We start from the raw sequence: 9338 nt of genomic DNA, 5'->3' as shown, positions 1-9338 counted from the left end.
CCGATGCCCGTGCTGGCGGTGCTCGCGGCCGCCCTCTTCTTTCTTCTCTTCTCCTTCTTTTCTTTCTTTCTTTCCTTCCTTCCTTCCTTCCTTCCTTCCTTTTCTTTCCTTCCTTCCTTCCTTCCTTCCTCTCCTCCAACGAACCGTTGATGGGGATGAGGATGGGGATGGGGCGGGCACTGGCTGGGATGGGGATGGGGCGGGCTCGGGCAAACAAGCCTTAAAAGCTCAAGCCCGAGCCCGGCTATGCCAAGCGAACCCGAGCCCGAGCCCAATACAAGGCTCGGTACCGAGCCCGAGCCCGAATTTTTATGGAACGAGCCGAGCCGAGCCCACAGAGGCTCAGGCTCGGCTCATTAACAGCCCTACATCTACCGACACTTATAAGCATCATAAGAATTGAAGAAGCATCGCAACGCAAGCATGGAAAAGAAATTTTATAATGTTTGCCATTTGCATCATTATTTTTTTCCAGCGAGCAGTGCTTTTAAGTGTCACTAACTAATGACGCTTTTTAAAAGTGCCGCAAGGTTAAGTTGCACTCTGTCCTGCTGCATGGTAATAACACTTCTAAATATCGCTAAGAAACTTGCTTTTCAGCATCATTACTGGCTTCCTTGATTATGCTTTAAAACATCATTTTGTTTAAAACATTGTGACCCTTTAAAGTGTCGCTAAATTGTATATATTTTTTTAGAAAAAATTGACAAAAGAACAAAACATGTACTAACATATCATATCCTATATAACAACCAAGCATACATAACAAAACTTGCATAATAACACTTGTATCATATATGAAAATGACTAATATTTATATTGTCAAACATAATTGAATTTCCATTGCAACTCAAAGAACTCAAAAAATAAAAAAAATTATACATCATACATAAACACCCCCCCCCCAAAAAAAAAAAAAAAAAAAAGTCAAGCTAAGGGCTATCAATGATCGATGGCATCACCATCTTTACAACTGCTAGAATCCTTAGAAACCTGCAAGAAAAAGATAGAAACTTTAGAAGTTGAGACTATGAAAATCACAATGTATTATAAATTATTAACCACATAATAATTATTTAAAATATAAAAATAGATGTAATTATTTACCTAAGGCGGGCAAACCTCTACAATAAAGATGTAATCTGATCAAGCTGAGCCCTCATGGTGTGCATCTCTCTTATAACCCCGCCTCAAGGACTGTATCTCTATCTAATGGCTCTACCTCAAAATAATTCAATCCATTTGCTTCATTCTCATCCTACACATATCTAAAAATATTTTCCATTCCAATGCGCAACAAGCTAGTCCCAATCATCCTTAGTAATTACCTAAACAAGTAAGCGCTGCAGTCTTCCCGGATCTTTATGTCGATTATTATAAATTTCATGCAACTCATTCCTGCACACTCTATATTGATCACTAAGTTTTCTTATCACATATTTTGTCCTTCTTATAACTTCAGCCCTATCGAGTCCCTCCTCAAAGATAGTAAAGTAATCCTACAAGAAGAGAATGCAATTACACCAAATATCAAGATTATTGATGTTCAAATTAAAGAAGTGACAGAATTCTTACCAAGATGCGATTAATCATATTCATTATTTTGTCTTCAGGAATTTCACTCCATCCCTTAACCTTAAGAGGTGTGAGGATCGATTCTGACAATTGTACCACACCAACTTGCACATTGAGCACGAGTCTCTCCAATTCTGCCCTTGTAATCCCACTCCACAATTTTCTTGGTCTTTGAATTTTTCAGCTCATTGTTCATAGTCCTCCCTCATGCTCTTTTCGTAGTATTCATGATTAAACCTGAAAACACAGGCATATAAAAAATGAAATACAAAGATCCACTTCAAATAAAAAGAATTAGGAATATATAGAAAATATAACATATAAAGATACTTACTGAAGTTGTCATTTTCACCCTCTTGCTCGTCATCAATATCGTCCCTGGTAATAGTTGGAAGGTCTTGTTGGATGACAGCATCACCTTCTCTGCCTCTATCTTAGTAATACATCTCCCTTTGCGATTACTTCCTTCAGCCATAGTTATTTACCTTTATACAGGAAGTTAGTAAGAATACTGCTAGTTCCATATGCCATTATAATATTTCAATTTCTGGACAAACAGAGACTGAAATAAAAATAATCATCTATCAAACTTAGCAAAGAAACAAGAACCAAGTATCATCAAAACAATATAATTAATCGATATTGAAATAATCTTCATTAAAGGGCTTTCACAAAAATGACCAGTTCATAGCAGAAAGAACAAAACCTACGTTTGAAACTTAAATGAAACAAAAAAAAAATTTATAACATGCAGCACTTGCATAACTAAATAACTTCAACAACAAAATCTCATGCTATCATAGTTCATCTTCCCCGCTATCATTATCATCCTCATCATCACAATCATCTCCTGATGCAGAAATTTTGCTGCTAGCAAGCCCATCATTATCTTCATCGGAATCATCTTCCATTGCAGAATTTTATTATTTTCAGGCCTATCCTCATCTGACAAGTCTGCATCAACACTTCAATGAGGAATGCCGTTCCTAACCCAATCATCCACTTCATCGTAATTTTCTGTCATATTTGACAAAGCTTCAGGATGGGAGGATTCATCTTGCTGAAATGCACAATCATCGTCTAAATCAATGCCCTCTTTCTCATCCAGCATATCATAGAATTCACGAGGTTGTGTCTTAACTCCCACAAGAAAATCAGGCTTAATGTTTCTTGAACATAGAAAACCTACTCCACTTGATATGCACATATGGCTCATTGGTATTTAATTTCTGTTTAGTATTCACACTTATGAAGTCATAACGATCTTTCTTGATTCCACTACCAGGGCTACGAACATCCCACCAGATGCATTTGAACAAAACAATTCAGTTTCCTCCCATATAATGTAATTCCACAATGTCAGTCAGCACACCATAATAGTTCATGTCTGTTGTGTCTACAATTCCCTTAACAAAAACTCCACTATTTTGAGTTGCCCTTTCACTATCACGTTGCATAGTATAAAATTTGAAACCATTGATTTTGTAGCCCTTATAAATTGTCACTACCAAATCTGGAGCACATGCCAACTGATACAGTTCTTCACTCGCTGGCCCATTTCCTTTGAAGTATAATTGTGTTCCCTATTGTAGTAAAAAGATATCATTAGCACATCATTTTATACAATTTATGTAATTTTTTGTTCCAATTATTTAAACAGCACACTATTTTTAAAAGAGAGATGATATCACTTACATGTTTTCCAAACCATTCAAATAATTGAGTGTCTTGAAGTTGGCCAGCATTACCAACTAGTGAATTTGCCATCAATTGGTCATACTCACTAAACAACACAGCCATTTTTATCACAACGCTGCATATTAACTATAATTCACATGTACATTTATTAAATGAGAAGAGTTTGCTTACTTTAAGTATGGCAAAGCTTCATTGCTTTTTTTTAGCACGTAGAGATGAGCTTGTAATAGCTCCATTCTACTTAGCTTACATCTGAATCTAACCTTTCTCTCCTTATCATTTTGGAAACCACAACCAAGTCATGCAAAAACAGCTAACCCATGGTGAGATTGAGCATTTGAGCCATCATAGTTCCTCTCCAATCTATTGAACCTAGTTTCAATACCATGTAGATACCTAGAACAAAATATGACACATTCTTCTGTAATGTATCCTTCTGCAGTTGAACTCAAGACGAGTTGTGTTATGCACAAAATGTTTAAATGTGTACAAGTTCCTATAGTTATTCAAAGTATAAAGCAATAATAAGAATAATACCAAGAAAATGAATGAATACATCATCTATATTGTTAACCAAATGAATTGATTTTGATGAGTACAAAACGTTTGAGTATAATACTAATGATTTTGTATTCTTTGAGTAGTTAATTTGTTTTAGAGGGAGCTCAATGAGTTTGAAAGGTTAGAGAAGCATGGAGATGCCTAGAAGAACAAATCTCAAAGTTAGAAAAGTATTTGAAATATTTTAAGAGCTTTTCTAGTGGACGAGTCGGCCCCAGGCGAAGAAGAGTCGACCCTAGAACCCTAGGAGTCGACCCCAGACATGCAGGAGTCAACCTCAGAAAACCACAAGCCAAAAATAGAAGATAGCCATTTTCAAACACTTTAATAGTTGACCCAGAGACTTCAGAAGTCGACCCCAAAATTTCAAGAGTCAACCCCAAGATTTCAAGAGTCGACCCCTCTACGCATGACAAATTTAACGGCTACTCTTTGTGTTTATATTGTTTTTGCTTGTTCCCATCTTGTACATTTATTTTTCACCCATTTTGCTGTGCATACTAAATTTTAGATTAGTTTTACTTAAAAATTGTTTAGGTTTATAAAAAATTTTGAAAAATCCAATTCACCCCCCCCCCCCAAAACTCTTGGGTTGTCATCTTGGGCAACATATATTATATATCCTAAAATTCAAAATGCACTAACCTTTTAATTGGGTACATCCTGCGGTATTATACGAGTCTAGCAATTTTAGCTTCAATTGCCAAATGTAGCGGCAAATGCATCATAATATCAAAAACTGACGGTGGAAAGATCATCTCCAACTTACAAAGTGTTATTGCAATTATTGACTGCAACTTTTCCAAATCCTCCATCGACAATACTTTTGAAGACAATTCTTTAAGAAAGTGGAAAGCTCAATTAAGGCTTCCGATAACTATTTATATAACTTGCCATGAATTACGAGCGGTAAAAAATTTAACAAAAGGACATGGCAATCATGACTTTTTAATTCAGAAATCTTACGCACTTTAGGATGCATTTGTCTAGAAATATTTGAATAATATCCACCATGCACCTTAATATTCTTTAGAAACTCACAAAAAGCAGTTTTCTCTTCCATAGATAATGTCTAACATGCAGCAGAAAATATTCACTTTTTTTATTTACTGTTAGATGAAGATTTTCTCTTATGCCTATATCCTTGAGATCACGATGAACTTTGAGACCAAGGTTCGCCGTCTCAGTACTGGAATCCATACCGGTGCCACACTAGCAAAATATCAGTACGGTACAGTATGAATTTTTTTTTGCGTACCGGGTATCAGTACGCCACCAGTACCGGATATCGGTACCGAACTGGTACGGTACGGTATGCTTGTACCGCCTGTTCGGGCTGATATGGCGTACCATATTTAAGACTCTTTTGTTTTTTCTTCAATGTCTAAGAGGATACCAACCACACTATCACATATAATCTTTTCAATATGCATGACATCTAAATTATGGCGCAAGAGAAGATCCTTCCAATACGGTAATTCAAAAACAATACTTTTCTTCTTCCAATTATAGCTTTGTGTGGAGTCCCCACATTTTCTCTTCTTCCCACTCTTACCAAAAGTAACATGTTCTAGCCCATGCAATTGATTAAACACATCATCTCCTAACAACTGTTTAGGAGGTGGCCTTAGCTCCTTCTCACCATTAAATGCCTTTTTAGAATTTTGCCATTTTTGGTCAAGTGCCAAGAAGCAATGACTACCAATATAACAAAACTTACCACAATGCTTCAACCAATATGAATACGTATCTTTGTTGTAACAAGGACATGCTAGCTTCCTTTTAGTGCTCCACCCTAACAAATTGCCCTATGCAAGAAAGTCATTTATAGTCCATAAGACTGGTAGATGCATTCGAAACTTTTGTTTCATTGAGGCATCATAAGTATCAACGCCTTTTCCCCATAACTCCTTTAACTTCTCAATTAATGGTTGTAGATGCACATCAATATCATTTCCTAGAGCTTTGGGACCAGGAATGAGCAATGACGAAATAAAGGAAGTTGTTTCGTACATAACCATGGAGGTAAATTAGAAGGAATAGCTGCCACAGACCAGGCACTATGTGCAGTACTCATATTCCCAAATAGGTTGAATCTGTCACTTGCCAACCCGACTCTCACATTTTGAGGCTCTATAGCAAATGATGGATACAACTCATCCAAATGTTCCCATGCTTGAGAATCTGCTGGATGTCTTAAAGCCCTATCCTTTAGGCGTTTTTGAAGATATATACAACCTCTGAAGCCTCAGAATCAATGGAAAGTGCCATAAACTCTTAACAGGAAGGTTTTAACCATTCCTCACAGATGAAGGTTTCGCAAAATTTGCTTTGCCTCTATCTCATTTCCATCGAGATGCACCGCAAACAACACAATGGTTCTCATTAGCACACTCTTTCCAAAACAACATGCAACCATTGACACATGCATCAATTTTCTCATAATAAAATCCTAGATCCCAAATCATCTTTGTAGCTTCATACAAAGAATTTGGTATTGTCTCGCCCTCAGGAAGTACCTCCTTAAACAATTTCAGCAAAGCATCAAAAGCCTTGTTACTCAATCCATGAAGACATTTTAGTTTCCCTAACTATAAAACAAAAGAGAGCTTTGAAAACTTCTCACAATTCGGATATAAACTTGTGTCGGCCTCACTTACTAGTCTATGAAACTTTGAAGATCCCTCATTAGGCTCATCTTGGTCCTTTGCGTTTAAATTTGTAAAGCTGTCATCCTCTAAATAAGGGACTCCACACACATCATGTATCAACTCTTGCATATCATCTCTCTCCTCATCTTCCATATCAGCTTTCTCATAGACATCAACATTATCATCTTCAATGTTACCTACACGTTCGCCATGTAATGACCACAGAGTATAAGATGGGACTATCCCATGAATCACTAGATCCGCTTCAACATCATCTCGAGATTTATATCGAGTATTATTACATTTGACACAAGGGCACCAAATTTTATCCCCTAGATCCGTATGCTCGAATGTGAAGTCAAAAAAAAAAAATTTTACTCCATTTTATTATACTCAAGAGATAATCTATTTCTAATCTGCATCCAATTCTTACTTATTCCAACCATCTCACCCTATCAGTTAAGAAAAAAAAATAGGAAAACATTCACAGAGGTTAAAAGAATACATGTATCGATGGAGGAGCAATTAGGGAAGCAATTCTAATTGTGGTAATAATCTGAATATTTTCAAAAGATAATTATCTGAAGTTATATTGCAAATGAACATGTTTTTTCATGAGAAATCAAAGACCAACATCTATAAGAATAATTTGTTTAGTTGGCAGAAAAAGATGCACATGTCAAATAGAATTAAGCATTGATCATTGGCTTAAAGTGGAAAACAAAATCTTAAGCTGCCATGACACAATACACAATCAAATCATTATGCTATTTACCAAAATACTGATAAAAAACAACATTCTTTCTCAAAGAAGCAGTTCTCAATTCATCATATATATCTTTCTACCATTAGATTTTCTCCACCTGCTAGATATATTGAAGCTAGATATGCTCAACTAATTTTGCCGATGAAAAATTACTCATCGTTGTTCGGTAGACTTTGTTTTGTTTGATAGAGATGTATAAGTTCTTAAACATCCCCAGTTATATCCAACGTGGTTTTATTCAAGAATTTAATCAAATGAAATTTAAATTGTAGCTTTAAAAATCATGACTAATCAGAATCAGAATTGAATTATAGAACTGGATAACCATTTAAAAATTGATGTGGATATGAAATAGATATAAATATCTATGTTTTGTTATTTTTAGTGCATGTTCCTGTGGTGCTAAATCGAAGGAATGACTGTGTATAGTGATGATAGGACACTTCTGAAGGTCTTTTTGCTAGACCTCTATTACAACCAAATAAAAAAATTACTGCACTTTGGTTTCAAAAGGAAAAATAATGGATATAACTGAGGATATACATTCATTACAAGTGGTTCAGAGGTATAGATTGTCTGCAAACGAAAAAGCATGTCAACATTATTTTGGAGAAGGCAAATCGGTTCAATTGAATGTGGGGACAACAAAAGTTAAAATAGAATAGGACATGACAACCTTCTTTGAAGAGAGAATGTAGATGGCATTGGCTTCACATCAAGAATATCTATGGGAGTTGCTCAATACTCAATACAAAGAGAATTCAATTACTCCAAAGTTAAAATGGAATGCTGCTGGATGATTTCAGAATTAAAGTTGCTGAATTCCATCTACTTCTGAGAAGCTGGAGTATCTACTTTACTTTGTAATACTCTTTTTTCCTCTGTGGCCTTACCAAGTGAAGAGGAGCTTGATGTCAGAGTGCTGAAGCATCTTGCTTCAAACTCTGAATTTTTGTCAGCATCTCCTCTATTTCCATATTTCCAAACTATTTTTTTCCTCCTATTTGTAACACAACAGAGCCTCTTTTGATTGCTGCCTCTTCTTGGCAGCAGCATCCTTTTGTACTCGTTGAAAATCAATAAAACAAGGATGGTTTTAACCTCCCTTTCGATCAAAAAAAAAAAAGGGAATATCTGTTAGATGTGGCAAATTGAAATGCTTCAGTTTGGAGGTTAAAACAGATATCCTGGAGTATGTTTGAAACACATTATTATGTTAGGCGTACAAGTCAGTTCAAAAATAATTGCATTAGAGATGAAAGAATGATGTGAGTCCATGATAGATTCCATTTGGTAGAGATCGTGATGTTAAAAGTGAAACTAATCCAGTTGACTCTAAAATCCTAGATAGGGCCCTAGATCTCATCTTGGCTAAACAAGGAGGATTATGGCTGTATGAGAAGGATACAAGCATACATACAAATATATCTTCTCGATACCTATGTGAAGCAGACACATCTGAAAACACCTGCAAACATGAGGGGTCAGGCAATGCAGATCAAAGATGTCCAAGTATCCATTAAATGAAAATACCACATCAGTTGGCATAAATCCAAAATGGCTAATACCAAAGTTTTGTTAAAACAAGCTGCGAATCACTCGTCAACTCAAACCCTCCCACCGCCGCCACTAGAAAACCCCAGGGCCCCTCTCTCTCTCTCTCTCTCTCTCTCTCTGTGTGTGTCTCTCCCTCGTTCTCGTTTTTTTAACTAAAGTATGAAGAAGCGAACTTAGGAGGGACAGAATACTGCACTTGAACATGCAAAACAAGAAACAACAGACCCGACGGAGGATGAGAAAGAGGACTAATGGTTAGGGACTAATAATAAGGCCTTTGCTCCCCCACCGGCAGCCTTGCTTCTCCAATCCCACCGGTTTCAGCATTGAAATCGATAACAAAAAAAAAAGAAAAATAACATGGTGAAGAACTCACAAGGGGTGCGTCGGTGCTCAATCGCCTTCATGATGGTTGCAGCCGCTAGATGCTTCTTTGGTTGCCGTGGGAACTAGGGATTCTTTTTTCTTTACGCTCCGTTTGGGATTCTTGGGAGAAAAAAAAAAGAAAAAAAAGAAAAGAAAACCTTTAA

At 36.4% G+C, this 9338-nt stretch overlaps 1 long non-coding RNA gene across 1 annotated transcript in view; it reads right to left on the bottom strand.

Moving 5' to 3' along the window:
- Positions 1-777: 777 nt before the first annotated feature.
- The window catches only part of LOC103697665, a 10224-nt gene continuing 1663 nt past the window's right edge, over positions 778-9338 (bottom strand). Inside the window, exons 2-6 of the long non-coding RNA XR_005507139.1 lie at positions 9185-9294; positions 1910-2060; positions 1576-1812; positions 1108-1499; positions 778-993 (exon numbers count right to left, since the gene is read on the bottom strand). This is a non-coding gene — a long non-coding RNA (uncharacterized LOC103697665). The remainder of the gene's footprint in view (positions 994-1107; positions 1500-1575; positions 1813-1909; positions 2061-9184; positions 9295-9338) is intronic.

Source organism: Phoenix dactylifera, unplaced genomic scaffold, assembly GCF_009389715.1.
Source record: "Phoenix dactylifera cultivar Barhee BC4 unplaced genomic scaffold, palm_55x_up_171113_PBpolish2nd_filt_p 000100F, whole genome shotgun sequence".
Lineage (NCBI taxonomy): Eukaryota > Viridiplantae > Streptophyta > Magnoliopsida > Arecales > Arecaceae > Phoenix > Phoenix dactylifera.
The sequence above is the reverse complement of the archived record's forward strand: the minus strand, read 5'-3'. Positions and strand labels throughout refer to the sequence as shown.